We start from the raw sequence: 17,295 nt of genomic DNA on the forward strand, positions 1-17,295 counted from the left end.
CTCAGCTCCAGCTATAATAACTATGGCTCCGGCAGCTAGCAACGCTCAGTTTATATTGATACTCTTATTTTGAAAATCCGTGGTGTCGTGACTCATATCCGCTCCACAGCACACAGCAGTACTCATCTTGCAGCAGTAGCGTCTGGAACACGCACATTGCAACATAGCAAGGCTAGTGTGCCTAATTCGCGACCCAAAACAAATCCCTACTGTTTTATTCCACAACGGGTCAAATGCATATAACATGCTTTGCAATCCTCGCCATTCCTTTACCACGTCGTGTTTAAGACCGGAATTAACATCAGGTTAGCATAAGCTAACAACAAGCTAAAACCCTGTTCAGAGCCATAGAGAGAACAGCAGAGTGGGGACTGGGAAGGAGGGGGGGGGGGGGGGCAGGGCATTCTCCCTTCTGTGTGTGTGCGTTTGAAAAGATATGATGAAGTCAGACGAGTATATTATATTGATAGTAAATGTACTGAGGGTGGACAGATAATGCTGATATTTAAACGTAAAAAATACAATACATAATAATGTATGCATGATCATCATGCAACATAAAACAATTGCAGGAACAGTTGGGAGAGGAAGGGGTTTTAGGTTGTGTGTTCCAAAATGTTTTACTTAAAGTTTAAAGCTCAATATATCAAAACGTGGCACTTTAGTGAACAGGAGGTATATTTGTTAGAGTTGTTCCGATACCGATACCAGTATCGGAAAAGCCGCCGATACTGGCTAAAATGCTGGTATCGGTATCGGCGAGTACCCTCTAATGCTGCACTCCGATACCATATGACGTAATTTATCAACAACACTGTGGTCTGTTGAGTAAGCATTATAAAACAAACGTGTGCTTAATCGATTAAAGTGTCAATGCCATTTGTCATTTTAACAGCAGATACTTTCTTAAATGTCATCGTCCCGACAGAGCAGTGTTGACGGGGAGCTCATGGGTTCGCTTGGTGGCTGGTGTTATTAGCATTGAACAGCTAACCGAAAGCTAGCTTTAACATTACCTTGGCTAAAGTTGGGGCTATTCATATAATCCAGCAATAATGGCTGCAGACCTGCAAGCAAAGTACAGCAAGTTGGCAAAGGAGTATTCCAAGTTAAATCACAATGTCACCAGTAACGTTACAGTCTTCTATGGTCTTCCCATATACCGGTAGCTCATGCTAGCTAACGGTAACGTCGTCATTGCACAATTGCACGTCGCGTACACAAATAATGACATGTTGCGGACAGCCATATCGGCGACAATGTTTAGCTTTTAGTGCCAAATGATAAGAGTCTGAGGCGGAGTCTCAAAAGAGAATGTTGAATATTTATTGTGCAAAAATCACAACAGATCCTCTGCTACTTCAACGGAGCCTTGTAGACAGACTGAGTAGGGTATATCTGCAGAGCCAGTGGGTAGCGAGTGCAGCAACGTATAATGTCCGTGTGGATCATTGGAGTAGGGTATATCTGCAGTGCTGAAGCCCCATACTCATTGATTAATGATACTAATACAAATCTATACAATCACCTGTTGTTGAATAAATACCATTACTTTCTAGTTATTACTAAAAAACAGTATATATAAAACAGTATTTGTTAAAAAAAATATATATATATATATTTATAAAAAATTTATATAATATATTTTTTTTTAAATTTATGTATGCACTGGTATCGGATAAGTATCGGTATCGGCCAATACCCAAAGCTTAGGTATCGGAATCGGATCGGAAAGGAAAAAATGGTATCGGAACATCTCTAATATTTGTATTAAAAACAATAAATAGTTTTTCATCTAAATGTCTGGAAGAGCTAAACATTTTTTTTCCAAATTATATTTGTTACCTTTTGAGTTGATCTAAATGTTACCGATTGTGTTAAATGGGCTTATGATATCATCTCATATCGATTGCAGGCACCTGCATTGTATCGTATCGTGGCAGATATTGGCAAATATCGTATCGTTGTCCAAATAATCGATATCGTATCGTGATGAAACTGGTGATTCCCACCCCTAGTAGAGTCCATACACACCCAACACCAAATCCCATAATTCCTTACACGTAACGTGTCTGGCTGTGTGACGTCAACTTGTCAGCATGAAAATGACAGCCAAACATGGCACTGCAACTAAATAACAAATACAATAGGCATATTTGTGACTGTTACAAATATAACACGTTTTATACTTGTGCTACAAGATATTGGCCTGTGCTACAAATCTATCAACCGCTGTAGCACCAGTGCTATGTGCAAAAAAAGTTAACGTACAGCCCTGGTAGGAACATGGTACTTGTAGGAGAAGAGTCTTGATGGAGAAAAGTGAGACAGAGTTAATTGTAGGAACATCATACTTGTAGGAGAAGCGTCTTGATGGAGAAAAGCGAGACAGAGTTAATTGTAGGAACATCATACTTGTAGGAGAAGCGTCTTGATGGAGAAAAGCGAGACAGTCCACTCATTCAAGGGTACTACGACTATGCTTGCACCTCATTGTACCAAAGCACCTCAAAGGCACTAAAAAACTAATTACAAACATCTCAAAACAAACTGGTCAGACTACTGCTTGACCCGACTCCTAGAACCCACCTCACCCCTGCCCACTTTGACAACCTAGGATGGCTTAGAGTAGACGACAGAGTACAGCAACTTGCAATGGGCCTGGTCTACAAGATACCCAAAGCTGTAAAGGAATGTGAATCACTACCCACTTTCAAAAACACTCTCAAAGAACGGGAGACTGCAATTCGAAACTGGCCCCTACAAATGTCCTAACCCAGTTGTACAGTAAATGACCAAGTATGGCTTTGTCAGTATTACAATGTACAGTGTACAGTGTCCCCCCCCACCTCCAATGTACAGACCGACCCACCCAACCTCCTCCAATGTACAGTTTCTACGTCAAATGTATATACACTCTTTTTCTGGACACTTTTTGTATCACAAACAGTACTGTATTTGCAAATCTGATGAATGAATGAATGAATGAATGAAAACTTTATTAACAGATTGCAGAATGGGTACAGTACAGTACAGCTCAATACATACAATTGTTAAGGGGATGCAGACCAGAGAAAGACTTTCGTCTTGTTTACATCAGGGTCCCCCATTTTCAATTCATCGTAACATATGACATACATGACATACAGATAGACAGTACTGCTCCATCTATACATTTATGACATACCAGATTTGCAATTACAGTACTGTTTGTGATACAAAAAGAGTCCAGAAAGAAAAGAGTATATACATTAGGCATGGAAACTGTACATTGGATTGGGTAGGTGGGGGTGGGGGGGGACTGTACATTGGAGGTGGTTGGGGGGGGGGGGGGGGTTGGTTAGTAGTGGGGGGGGGGGGGGGGTTGGGTAGGAGTGGGGGGGGGGGGGGTTGGGTAGGAGGGGTGGGTGGGGGACACTGTACAACTGTACAAACAACACTGTACATTGGATTATTGACAAGACCATACTTGGTAATTTACTGTACATTGGAGGGGGTTGTGTTCGGACATTTACAGGGGCCAGTTTCGGGTTGCAGTCTCCCTTAGGTGTTTTTTGAGTGTGTTTTTGAAAGTGGGTAGTGATTCACATTCCTTTACAGCTTTGGGTAGGGCGTTCCACATTGATGTGGCATAATTGCGAAACGTGTTTAGTCCCTTGTTTGAGCCGAATCTGGGTTTAACATGATTTGTGGAGCTCCCTCTGGTGTTGTGATCGTGGTATTCACTGACCTTTGGGAAGTATTTTGTCATGTACATGGGTACCTTGGTCGTGTAGTGTATCTTGTAGACCAGGCCCATTGCAAGTTGCTGTACTCTGTCGTCTACTCTAAGCCATCCTAGGTTGTCAAAGTGGGCAGGGGTGAGGTGGGTTCTAGGAGTAAGGTCAAGCAGTAGTCTGACCAGTTTGTTTTGAGATGTTTGTAATTTTGTTTTTAGCGCCTTTGAGGTGCTTTGGTACCATGAGGTGCAAGCATAGTCGTAGTACCCTTGAATGAGTGCTCCTGCTAGAGTCTTCAGGGTATTCTTGTTTACCAGTGAGGAGATCCGGTACAAGAATAGAGTTCGTTGGTTGACTTTTTTTTATTACATTGGATGCCATTTTGTCACAGGAAAGATTTGCCTCTAGGATGGAACCCAGGTAGGTAATATCTTCTTTCCTTGTGACAATATTGTCACCCACTGTAACTGAGAAGCCGTCGGTCTTGCTGAGTTTGTTATTTGAACCAAAGAGAATGGACTCTGTTTTGCCCATGTGTAATGATCGTTTTTTATCAGCGAGCCATATGCAGATTTTGCCTAGTTCTGAGCTGAGGGTTTTTTCAACCTGTAACTTGTTCTTGTCAGAGACCAGCAGGGCTGAGTCGTCCGCAAACAGGAACAAGTTGCAGTCACAAGCTGACGACATGTCATTTGCATAAATTAGGAACAGTAGCGGACCTAGTATGCTTCCTTGTGGAACACCACAGTTTACTGTGAGGGGGGGGGATAGGGTACCGTTTACCTCCACCATCTGCTCTCTCCCCTCCAGGTAGGATTGCATCCAGCTCACTGATAGACTATCAAAACCAATTGCTTTTAGCTTGTCAATCAGAATGGTGTGATTGACAGTGTCGAAGGCCTTTTGTAGGTCCAGCATGACCATGCCGCAGTATTTGCCCGCGTCCACCTCTTGTTTGATGTGGTCGTTTAAATAGAGAAGGCATGTGTCAGTGGAGTGGGATGTTCTGAAGCCAGATTGGAATTCGTAGATTAGATTTTTTTCCGCAAGGTATTTTTCGACCTGTTCGTATACAATTTTTTCCATGACTTTCGAGATGGAGGTAAGGATAGAAACAGGGCGGTAGTTGCCTGGGTCTAATTTACTGCCTTTTTTGTGCAGAGGAGTCACTCTCGCAATTTTGAAGTCCTTGGGGACGTGTCCCTGTTTTATGGAGAGGTTTATTATGTGTGTGATGACTGGGGTGATGGCGGCTGCTGAGTCTCTGAGGAATTTGGAGGGGATGTTGTCATGGCCAGTGGCCTTGTTGGGTTGGAGGGCGCTCAGTTTTTTGAGTACCTCATCTGTTGTTACCATTTCCAGCTTGAAGTCGTCCTTGCGGACCCCTAGGTTCTTGTAGTATGCTACTATGTGTTCTACCCCATAATGCCCTGAGTGGGAGGGTAGTTTGTTTACCAGTGTTGTGGCTATGTTTGTGAAGAAACTATTTAAGTAATTGGCTACATCCAGCTTTTCTGTGATGAGCGTGTTGTCCGTCTTTATGTTTATGTTTGAGAATCTGGTTTTAAGTTTTTTACTGCAGCCTAGTTGGTTATTGAGTAATTTCCAAAGTTCACGCGGTTTGTTTTTGTTTTCCTCGGTTTTGTCATTGATGAATTTTTTCTTTGCTGTTTTTATCATGGAGTTTACATCATTTCTTAGTCTGTTTCTTTCTAGTTTGAGTTCAGTCACGTGGGCTTGGAGTTCACTGCTCGTGCTTTTGGTAAGCTTTGACTGACTTTTACGAAACTCAGATCATTTTTTGTCTCTGGTTTTCATAGCGGTCAGTATTTCAGCGTGCATCCACGGCTCAGCGCGATTTTTTACCCTAGTGGTTCTTAGGGGGGCCATGTTGTTTAGTATCGTTGAAAATTTGGTTTTGAAGCCAAGCCATGTTTCTTCAACCAGTGTACCATTGAGTTCATCTGACCAGTCCAGACTTTCCAGTTCAAGGTTAAAGGCCTCGCTAGAGTAGGTTTTTAGGTCTCTAGATGTGACTGTTTTGTGACAGCCAGCCTTTTGTTTTAGCTTTTTGCGCGTACAGAATATCATATAATGATCACTTAACCCGCATGCTATAACCCCTTTATTGGCGATCTTGGACTTGTCAGAGGTCAGGATGAGGTCAATGGTAGTCTGAGTTGACTCACACACACGTGTGGGTTGTGTGATTAGTTGGCTGAGGCCGTGCAGATCACAAAACCTATTGTAGGATTTGAAGACGGGTGCATCTTTTTGTTGCATATCCGTGTTCCAATCCCCAATAAGAATCATATCTGTATCCTCAACTCCAGCTAAGCACGCATCCAACACGTCATAAAAGCCATTTTGGTCTGGCGGTCTGTAAATTGTGCCCTTTCAAATAGAATTTCTACAAAAACAGTTTCAATAGCCTCATGATCTAGGTCTGTACGGTTAATAAATTTGGTGTCTTGATGGATGTACATACAGACACCTCCTCCATGCCTGTTCCTGTCATTGCGGACTAAAGAATAGTTCTCTAATTCAATTTCCGGGTCTGTTACTGATAAGTCCAGTTTAGTTTCTGAGAAACATAGTATGTTTACCTTTCCGCTACTGAAATGTTGTCTTATTTCTGCCAGTTTGTGCCTGAGGCTATTTACATTAAGATGAAAGATATGTAGTCCGTTTTTATCTGCTGTTTCGTCAATATCCTTGAGATATAGGTAGGATTCTTCTTCTGTGGGAAGGGGGGGGGGGCTCTGTGATGTCCGGAGGGGGGGTGGGGGATCCTAGTCCGTTTTTATCTGCTGTGTCGTCAATCTCTGTGGGAAGGGGGGGGGGCTCTGTGATGTCCGGAGGGGGGGTGGGGGATCCTTTGATCAAGGTGGGTGTCCCGCGACGGGAGGGGGGTGGGGCTGAGTTGTTATTATTTGGTCCGTGTGTGGGAGGGGGGGGTGGGTGAGATACTTTTTCATGTTCATCTGCTGGCGTCGCCTGGTGGTGGAATTCCGTGGGGAGGGGGCATGAGCCATGGGCTGTGTTTATTCCATCCCGCCGGCTCCCTGCTGTGGAGACGTCTCGTCCTCCCGTGTGTTCCTCTGCGGCGGCGCCGGGCGTGTTGATTGCTCCGGCCTCGGGTGGAAAGTAGGCACCCGAAGCCATCGTTACATCCTGTAGTGCCAGACCCAGTCGTCGCGTCTGGGTTCGCGTCCTGACGGGGGTCCTGACTTGGCTGGGTCCGGGGTTGACAATGTTGTTGTTGTTGTTGAGAAGGATGTTGTTGTCGTTGTTGATCGCGACGGCAGTCATCACTGCTCCGGTGATATGTCATGAATGTATAGATGTAGCAGTATTGTATATTTGATGTAAACAAGACGAACAAGTCTTTCTCTGGTCTGCATTCCCTTAACTGTAGTGGATGTCCCTTACGGGCATCCATAGCTGTTGCTGTAAGGCGTGGCGCAGGGCAGTTGTGTTAGATGAATAAAGACGTTACTTGAAATGGCCACGCTGTCTGAGTCCTTATATGAAACACCACCTAAGCTTTACCAGCAGAGATATGCCCAGGTGGAGAAGGAGGCGCTGGCAGTAACATGGGCATGCGAAAGGCTCAGCTCGTATATAATAGGCCTTCAATTTACCATAGAGACCGACCACAAGCCACTGTTGGCTCTGTTAGGTACGAAGGCACTAGATGACTTACCCCCAAGAATCCAGCGCTTTAGGCTTAGACTACTGAGATATACATACCACATAGTATATGTCCCAGGGAAAGCGTTGATAACGGCAGATGGATTATCAAGGGCCCCAATCGTGCGCACACTGACAGAGGAGGAAAGAGAGCTGGAAGGAGAAGCACAGGTGTTTGTTGAGGCAGTACAGCAGGGCCTACCAGCGTCTAAGGCAAAGCTGCAACAGATTGCTGAGGAACAGCAAAAGGACTCTGTCTGCAGACAGCTTATACAGCAGTGCAAAAAGGGGTGGCCAAGACAGGAGGAACTGCCACAGCAGCTAAAGCCCTACTGGATCTACCAGAGTGAGCTATACTGTGCAGGAGGCCTTTTAATGAAAGGACGGAGGATAGTAGTACCAGAGACTTTGCAAACAGAAATGCTGGCACGTTTACATGAGGGACACATGGGGATATCTAAGTGCAGAGCGAGAGCAGAGCAGTCAGTGTGGTGGATGGGCTTAAGTAGTCAGATCGCTAAGGTAGTAACACAGTGTGAAACATGTGTGAAGAGTCAGACACGGCATCCAGAGCCAATGATGCCATCGACATTGCCTCAGCGGCCGTGGCAAAAGGTAGGGGTGGATATGTTTTACCTAAAGGGCACCACCTACCTGTTAGCAGTAGACTACTATTCAAGGTACATTGAAATAGAGAAGACCCCCATTACCACAACTAAAGGAGTGATCGAGGCGTTAAAGGCCATGTACTCCAGACACGGGGTCCCAGAGGTCCTGCGGAGTGATAATGGTCCACAGTTTGCGTCAGCGGAGTTTGCCGCCTTTGCCACAGATTATGACTTTGCTCATGTGACAAGTAGCCCGTACTTTGCCCAGAGCAATGGAGAGGCAGAGAGAGCTGTCAACACGGCTAAGTCACTGTTGAGTAAGAATGAAGACCCACACAGGGCACTGTTAGCGTACAGAGTCACACCATTGCAGCATGGACCATCACCTGCTGAGCTCCTGATGGGCAGGAAGCTCCGCTCCCCACTGCCACAGGCGCCTGCCCACCTGAAACCACAATGGCCCAAAACGAAGGCCTTTCAGGAAAAGGACTACCAACTGAAACTGAGACAGATACAGAACTTTAATGAGAGACACCGGGCCACACAGAGGCCGGAACTGAGACCGGGTCAATCGGTGTGGATCTCCACCTCAAAACGGCCAGCTACGGTGCTCAGGAAGGCTGACACGCCACGCTCCTATGTGGTCCGGGCAGGAGAAGAGGTGGTGAGGAGGAACAGGGCTCATCTGCAAGCTCTCCCTGAGCCACAAGAGACACAGACTCCACAGGAGGAGCAAACAACGGAGGAGGAAATAGCACCAAGCGCCCTGACTAGAGAGAGAGAGAGTACAGAGACTAAAGTGAGAGACGTTCCAAGACGGCAGATAAAGCCGCCAGAATGGCTCAAGGACTACGTTCAGTAAAAGAAGAAAAAAAAAAAAAAGGGGGTGCTTCACCTTACAGCTAGAAGGCACTTACCTGTATTATCTGTGCAGGAATGTTATGTAATGTTACATCAGTATTTAAACATACTCAGGGCTGTACACTGCGATGATCTCGTCGCAAATTGCCCCTTAATTTGGCCGTTGCGAGTTGGAAATATTATTTGGGAGCAACGTTGCGAGTTGTGATTTCAACCCTTCATTCGCATTTCACTCCTAAATTAATCCATACAAATTGGATAAATTTTTAAAAAAACATTAGCCTACAACCAAGGCTGTACAGTGCGACACAATGTCGTGGTGCTATGAAAGAATCTGTCGGCAATGAATGAACTTAGCCTGAGTGAAAAAAAAAGATTTGCGTGTGGAGTGAATCTGGGTCACGCTATATACTTGGTACTTGTAGTCTATCGTGCGATTAAAGACCATGTCCCTATCTGCGTAGTCTATACATCCAACACCAAATCCCATAATTCCTAGCAAAACGAAACTGAATGTGGCCTCTCTTCCTTTCAATATGGACTATTGCATCGCCAAAGAAGCACCTCATTTCAATACATTTAAGACGCAAATTTTGCTCTGCAAGAACAACGGAGTGGATATCAGTCCATCTTATGACAACCACGTCCGATGTGGAGAGATGATAAGATGATGATGATTGACGTGATGATGTTATGATTGATTGACGGGGAGTCGGACACGGACACTTCCAACGTTCAGGTTCAGCCATCGATTTGGTGAGTAGTAGTAGCCCACTATTAGGACGTGAAATACTGTCTACTTAAATTTATAAAATATCAACCTATCTATCTATCTAATAATGAGACAATATGCAAATAAGATAATACTAATAATTGTCACGGTGTCCCCGTATATGAAATGAAAGTGGCTTGCAACTTTACTGCTGGTAAAATCACTGTTTATTTCTCGTTTAGCATAGTATTACATTCCACTTCTATAAACAATCAAAGTCCTACCGTAAGAGCCTCATACGGGTCAATTAAACCTTTTTGATTAGTCTTTCCTTCGAGCTAAGTTGGACTGAACGTTTCACTGTCAAAAGCGCAAATGTAAATATGGTTGCGTCGCAACACGGTTTTCAAAATAAAGGTCACATATACAAATACCTCTCAATTCTTACTAAAAAAAGTCCCGGATAAACATAAACATTAATTGGCATAGATCTCTATAAACGGCCCAACACATTGATCACTTTAGGCACACACTGAAACCAGTAACATCACAAATTAGTGCTGTCAGGCGATTAAAAAAATTAATCTAATTAATTACAGGATTTGTAATTAATTAATCTAATTAATCGCATTTTAATCGCATAACCATTTTATGCCTGATATTCTATATTCTATAATCATATTTCAAATTGCATGTGTCCGGATGGCAGAATTCAGTACTATATCTACAAAACCTTCTGTTTAATCATCTTCCATCTATTAATTTGCTTAGATTTTTCAGGTCTGGTCAATTTGAGCATAGTGTTATTCACAGTCAAAGATAAAAAAAAAATGTTATTGATATTCTCATTTGGTTCATTACAATTTACTCAAGCCTAGTAACAGACACAGTATTTCTGACACTGGGAATACATTCCCTGAGATCCATAGATGTCCCTAGAATCAGATACCAAGAACATGCAAATGGACCATATAAAAAAAAGTCTGTAATGTGTATTCTACGTTCTTATGGAATGAATGAGATAAAAAAAAACGTTATAAAAAAAAAAAAAAAAATTGTAATTAATTTTGAGTTAATTTTCATAACGCGATAATTTGCTGTGTAATTAATTAATCTAATTAACGCGATAAACTGACAGCCCTATCACAAATATGAAGCAGGTAATTACCCATACAAATAATAAACCTTTCATGGGGTTATTTACAATAATAATTCATTTGATTTCTAAAGCACTTTTCATTGTGAAACAAATGTATGCAGAGTTTCTTGTCCTCCTGATTAATGCAATGGTGTGTGTGTTGTGGTGATCTCATTCAAGGAGCACTACACAAGCGCGCACACACACACACACACACAGTTTGTTGTTTTTGTTCTATTCGTGATTTACACACTTTCTCGGTTGGTTCATTATAAAAGATACAAACCTGAAAACAAACGCACTTAAATGTTAAATAAAAGGACCACAGTAATGAGGCAGGAGGAACATATTTTTTTTAATAATGGTAAAATTGTTATTTAAAAATGTGCCCCTAAAAAATATTTTTTGCCCCTAAATTTCTCATTTAGGGGCAAGTGTGCCCCTAGTGAAAAAGCTTAGCGTACAGCCCTGATACTTGAGGATGTTAGGTTTATTCCTGGGAGAAGGAGAGATGTAATGGATGTCTGTAGTAGATGTCTGAATATACTGGAGGATGTTTATACTTGAGGAGGTTAGGTTTATTCCTGGGAGAAGGGGTTATAGCATGCGGGTTAAGTGATCATTATATGATATTCTGTACCCGCAAAAAGCTAAAACAAAAGGCTGGCTGTCACAAAACAGTCACATCTAGAGACCTAAAAACCTACTCTAGCGAGGCCTTTAACCTTGAACTGGAGGGTCTGGACTGGTCAGATGAGCTCAATGGTACACTGGTTGAAGAAACATGGCTTGGCTTCAAAACCAAATTTTCAACGATACTAAACAACATGGCCCCCCTAAGAACCACCAGGGTAAAAAATCGCGCTGAGCCGTGGATGCACGCTGAAATACTGACCGCTATGAAAACCAGAGACAAAAAATGCTCTGAGTTTCGTAAAAGTCAGTCAAAGCTTAACATAAGCACGAGCAGTGAACTCCAAGCCCACGTGACTGAACTCAAACTGCAAAGAAACAGACTAAGAAATGATGTAAACTCCATGATCAAAACAGCAAAGAAAAAATTCATCAATGACAAAACCGAGGAAAACAAAAACAAACCGCGTGAACTTTGGAAATTACTCAATAACCAACTAGGCTGCAGTAAAAAACTTAAAACCAGATTCTCAAACATAAACATAAAGACGGACAACACGCTCATCACAGAAAAGCTGGATGTAGCCAATTACTTAAATAGTTTCTTCACAAACATAGCCACAACACTGGTAAACAAACTACCCTCCCACTCAGGGCATTATGGGGTAGAACACATAGTAGCTTACTACAAAAACCTAGGGGTCCACAAAGACGACTTCAAACTGGAAATGGTAACAACAGATGAGGTACTCAAAAAACTGAGCGCCCTCCAACCTAACAAGGCCACTGGCCATGACAACATCCCCTCCAAATTCCTCAGAGACTCAGCAGCCGCCATCACCCCAGTCATCACACACATAATAAACCTCTCTATAAAACAGGGACACGTCCCCAAGGACTTCAAATTGCGAGAGTGACCCCTCTGCACAAAAAAGGCAGTAAATTAGACCCAGGCAACTACCGCCCTGTTTCTATCCTTACCTCCATCTCGAAAGTCATGGAAAAAATTGTATACGAACAGGTCGAAAAATACCTTACGGAAAAAAATCTAATCTACGAATTCCAATCTGGCTTCAGAACATCCCACTCCACTGACACATGCCTTCTCTATTTAAACGACCACATCAAACAAGAGGTGGACGCGGGCAAATACTGCGGCATGGTCATGCTGGACCTACAAAAGGCCTTCGACACTGTCAATCACACCATTCTGATTGACAAGCTAAAAGCAATTGGTTTTGATAGTCTATCAGTGAGCTGGATGCAATCCTACCTGGAGGGAGAGAGCAGATGGTGGAGGTAAACGGTACCTATCCCCCCCCCTCACAGTAAACTGTGGTGTTCCACAAGGAAGCATACTAGGTCCGCTACTGTTCCTAATTATGCAAATGACATGTCGTCAGCTTGTGACTGCAACTTGTTCCTGTTTGCGGACGACTCAGCCCTGCTGGTCTCTGACAAGAACAAATTACAGGTTGAAAAAACCCTCAGCTCAGAACTAAGCAAAATCTGCATATGGCTCGCTGATAACAAACTATCATTACACATGGGCAAAACAGAGTCCATTCTCTTCGGTTCAAATAACAAACTCAGCAAGACCGACGGCTTCTCAGTTACAGTGGGTGACAATATTGTCACAAGGAAAGAAGATATTACCTACCTGGGTTCCATCCTAGAGGCAAATCTTTCCTGTGACAAAATGGCATCCAATGTAATAAAAAAAGTCAACCAACGAACTCGTTTCTTGTACCGGATCTCCTCACTGGTAAACAAGAATACCCTGAAGACTCTAGCAGGAGCACTCATTCAAGGTACTACGACTATGCTTGCACCTCATGGTACCAAAGCACCTCAAAGGCGCTAAAAACAAAATTACAAACATCTCAAAACAAACTGGTCAGACTACTGCTTGACCTTACTCCTAGAACCCACCTCACCCCTGCCCACTTTGACAACCTAGGATGGCTTAGAGTAGACGACAGAGTACAGCAACTTGCAATGGGCCTGGTCTACAAGATACACTACACGACCAAGGTACCCATGTACATGACTAAATACTTCCCAAAGGTCAGTGAATACCACGATCACAACACCAGAGGGAGCTCCACAAATCATGTTAAACCCAGATTCGGCTCAAACAAGGGACTAAACACGTTTCGCAATTATGCCACATCAATGTGGAACGCCCTACCCAAAGCTGTAAAGGAATGTGAATCACTACCCACTTTCAAAAACACTCTCAAAAAACACCTAAGGGAGACTGCAACTCGAAACTGGCCCCTGTAAATGTCCGAACACAACCCCCGCCAATGTACAGTAAATTACCAAGTATGGTCTTGTCAATAATCCAATGTACAGTGTTGTTTGTACAGTTGTACAGTGTCCCCTACCCACCCCCCCCCCCACCCACCCAACCACCTCCAATGTACAGTCCAATGTACAGTCCCATAATCCAATGTACAGTGTTGTTTGTACAGTTATACAGTGTCCCCCACCCACCCCTCCTACCCAACCCCCCCCCCCCCACTCCTACCCCCCCCCCCCCCCCCCCCCCCCCAACCACCTCCAATGTACAGTCCCACCCCCACCTACCCAATCCAATGTACAGTTTCTACGCCTAATGTATATACTCTTTTCTTTCTGGACTCTTTTTGTATCACAAATACAGTACTGTAATTGCAAATCTGGTATGTCATAAATGTATAGATGTAGCAGTACTGTCTATCTGTATGTCATGTATGTCATATATGTTACGATGAATTGGAAATGGGGGACCCTGGTGTAAACAAGACGAAAGTCTTTCTCTGGTCTGCATCCCCTTAACAATTGTATGTATTGAGCTGTACTGCACTGTACCCATTCTGCAATCTGTTAATAAAGTTTTCATTCATTCATTCATTCATTCATTCATTCATGTAGTGGATGTCCCTTACGGGCATCCATAGCTGTTGCTGTAAGGCGTGGCGCAGGGCAGTTGTGTTAGATGAATAAAGACGTTACTTGAAATGGCCACGCTGTCTGAGTCCTTATATGAAACACCACCTAAGCTTTACCAGCAGAGATATGCCCAGGTGGAGAAGGAGGCGCTGGCAGTAACATGGGCATGCGAAAGGCTCAGCTCGTATATAATAGGCCTTCGATTTACCATAGAGACCGACCACAAGCCACTGTTGGCTCTGTTAGGTACGAAGGCACTAGATGACTTACCCCCAAGAATCCAGCGCTTTAGGCTTAGACTACTGAGATATACATACCACATAGTATATGTCCCAGGGAAAGCGTTGATAACGGCAGATGGATTATCAAGGGCCCCAATCGTGCGCACACTGACAGAGGAGGAAAGAGAGCTGGAAGGAGAAGCACAGGTGTTTGTTGAGGCAGTACAGCAGGGCCTACCAGCGTCTAAGGCAAAGCTGCAACAGATTGCTGAGGAACAGCAAAAGGACTCTGTCTGCAGACAGCTTATACAGCAGTGCAAAAAGGGGTGGCCAAGACAGGAGGAACTGCCACAGCAGCTAAAGCCCTACTGGATCTACCAGAGTGAGCTATACTGTGCAGGAGGCCTTTTAATGAAAGGACGGAGGATAGTAGTACCAGAGACTTTGCAAACAGAAATGCTGGCACGTTTACATGAGGGACACATGGGGATATCTAAGTGCAGAGCGAGAGCAGAGCAGTCAGTGTGGTGGATGGGCTTAAGTAGTCAGATCGCTAAGGTAGTAACACAGTGTGAAACATGTGTGAAGAGTCAGACACGGCATCCAGAGCCAATGATGCCATCGACATTGCCTCAGCGGCCGTGGCAAAAGGTAGGGGTGGATATGTTTTACCTAAAGGGCACCACCTACCTGTTAGCAGTAGACTACTATTCAAGGTACATTGAAATAGAGAAGACCCCCATTACCACAACTAAAGGAGTGATCGAGGCGTTAAAGGCCATGTACTCCAGACACGGGGTCCCAGAGGTCCTGCGGAGTGATAATGGTCCACAGTTTGCGTAAGCGGAGTTTGCCGCCTTTGCCACAGATTATGACTTTGCTCATGTGACAAGTAGCCCGTACTTTGCCCAGAGCAATGGAGAGGCAGAGAGAGCTGTCAACACGGCTAAGTCACTGTTGAGTAAGAATGAAGACCCACACAGGGCACTGTTAGCGTACAGAGTCACACCATTGCAGCATGGACCATCACCTGCTGAGCTCCTGATGGGCAGGAAGCTCCGCTCCCCACTGCCACAGGCGCCTGCCCACCTGAAACCACAATGGCCCAAAACGAAGGCCTTTCAGGAAAAGGACTACCAACTGAAACTGAGACAGATACAGAACTTTAATGAGAGACACCGGGCCACACAGAGGCCGGAACTGAGACCGGGTCAATCGGTGTGGATCTCCACCTCAAAACGGCCAGCTACGGTGCTCAGGAAGGCTGACACGCCACGCTCCTATGTGGTCCGGGCAGGAGAAGAGGTGGTGAGGAGGAACAGGGCTCATCTGCAAGCTCTCCCTGAGCCACAAGAGACACAGACTCCACAGGAGGAGCAAACAACGGAGGAGGAAATAGCACCAAGCGCCCTGACTAGAGAGAGAGAGAGTACAGAGACTAAAGTGAGAGACGTTCCAAGACGGCAGATAAAGCCGCCAGAATGGCTCAAGGACTACGTTCAGTAAAAGAAGAAGAAAAAAAAAAGGGGGTGCTTCACCTTACAGCTAGAAGGCACTTACCTGTATTATCTGTGCAGGAATGTTATGTAATGTTACATCAGTATTTAAACATACTCAGGGCTGTACACTGCGATGATCTCGTCGCAAATTGCCCCTTAATTTGGCCGTTGCGAGTTGGAAATATTATTTGGGAGCAACGTTGCGAGTTGTGATTTCAACCCTTCATTCGCATTTCACTCCTAAATTAATCCATACAAATTGGATACATTTTTTAAAAAACATTAGCCTACAACCAAGGCTGTACAGTGCGACACAATGTCGTGGTGCTATGAAAGAATCTGTCGGCAATGAATGAACTTAGCCTGAGTGAAAAAAAAAGATTTGCGTGTGGAGTGAATCTGGGTCACGCTATATACTTGGTACTTGTAGTCTATCGTGCGATTAAAGACCATGTCCCTATCTGCGTAGTCTATACATCCAACACCAAATCCCATAATTCCTAGCAAAACGAAACTGAATGTGGCCTCTCTTCCTTTCAATATGGACTATTGCATCGCCAAAGAAGCACCTCATTTCAATACATTTAAGACGCAAATTTTGCTCTGCAAGAACAACGGAGTGGATATCAGTCCATCTTATGACAACCACGTCCGATGTGGAGAGATGATAAGATGATGATGATTGACGTGATGATGTTATGATTGATTGACGGGGAGTCGGACACGGACACTTCCAACGTTCAGGTTCAGCCATCGATTTGGTGAGTAGTAGTAGCCCACTATTAGGACGTGAAATACTGTCTACTTAAATTTATAAAATATCAACCTATCTATCTATCTAATAATGAGACAATATGCAAATAAGATAATACTAATAATTGTCACGGTGTCCCCGTATATGAAATGAAAGTGGCTTGCAACTTTACTGCTGGTAAAATCACTGTTTATTTCTCGTTTAGCATAGTATTACATTCCACTTCTATAAACAATCAAAGTCCTACCGTAAGAGCCTCATACGGGTCAATTAAACCTTTTTGATTAGTCTTTCCTTCGAGCTAAGTTGGACTGAACATTTCACTGTCAAAAGCGCAAATGTAAATATGGTTGCGTCGCAACACGGTTTTCAAAATAAAGGTCACATATACAAATACCTCTCAATTCTTACTAAAAAAAGTCCCGGATATACATAAACATTAATTGGCATAGATCTCTATAAACGGCCCAACACATTGATCACTTTAGGCACACACTGAAACCAGTAACATCACAAAATC

Source organism: Notolepis coatsorum (genome assembly GCF_963971535.1).
Source record: "Notolepis coatsorum genome assembly, chromosome: 2".
In the NCBI taxonomy this organism is placed as follows: domain Eukaryota; kingdom Metazoa; phylum Chordata; class Actinopteri; order Aulopiformes; family Paralepididae; genus Notolepis; species Notolepis coatsorum.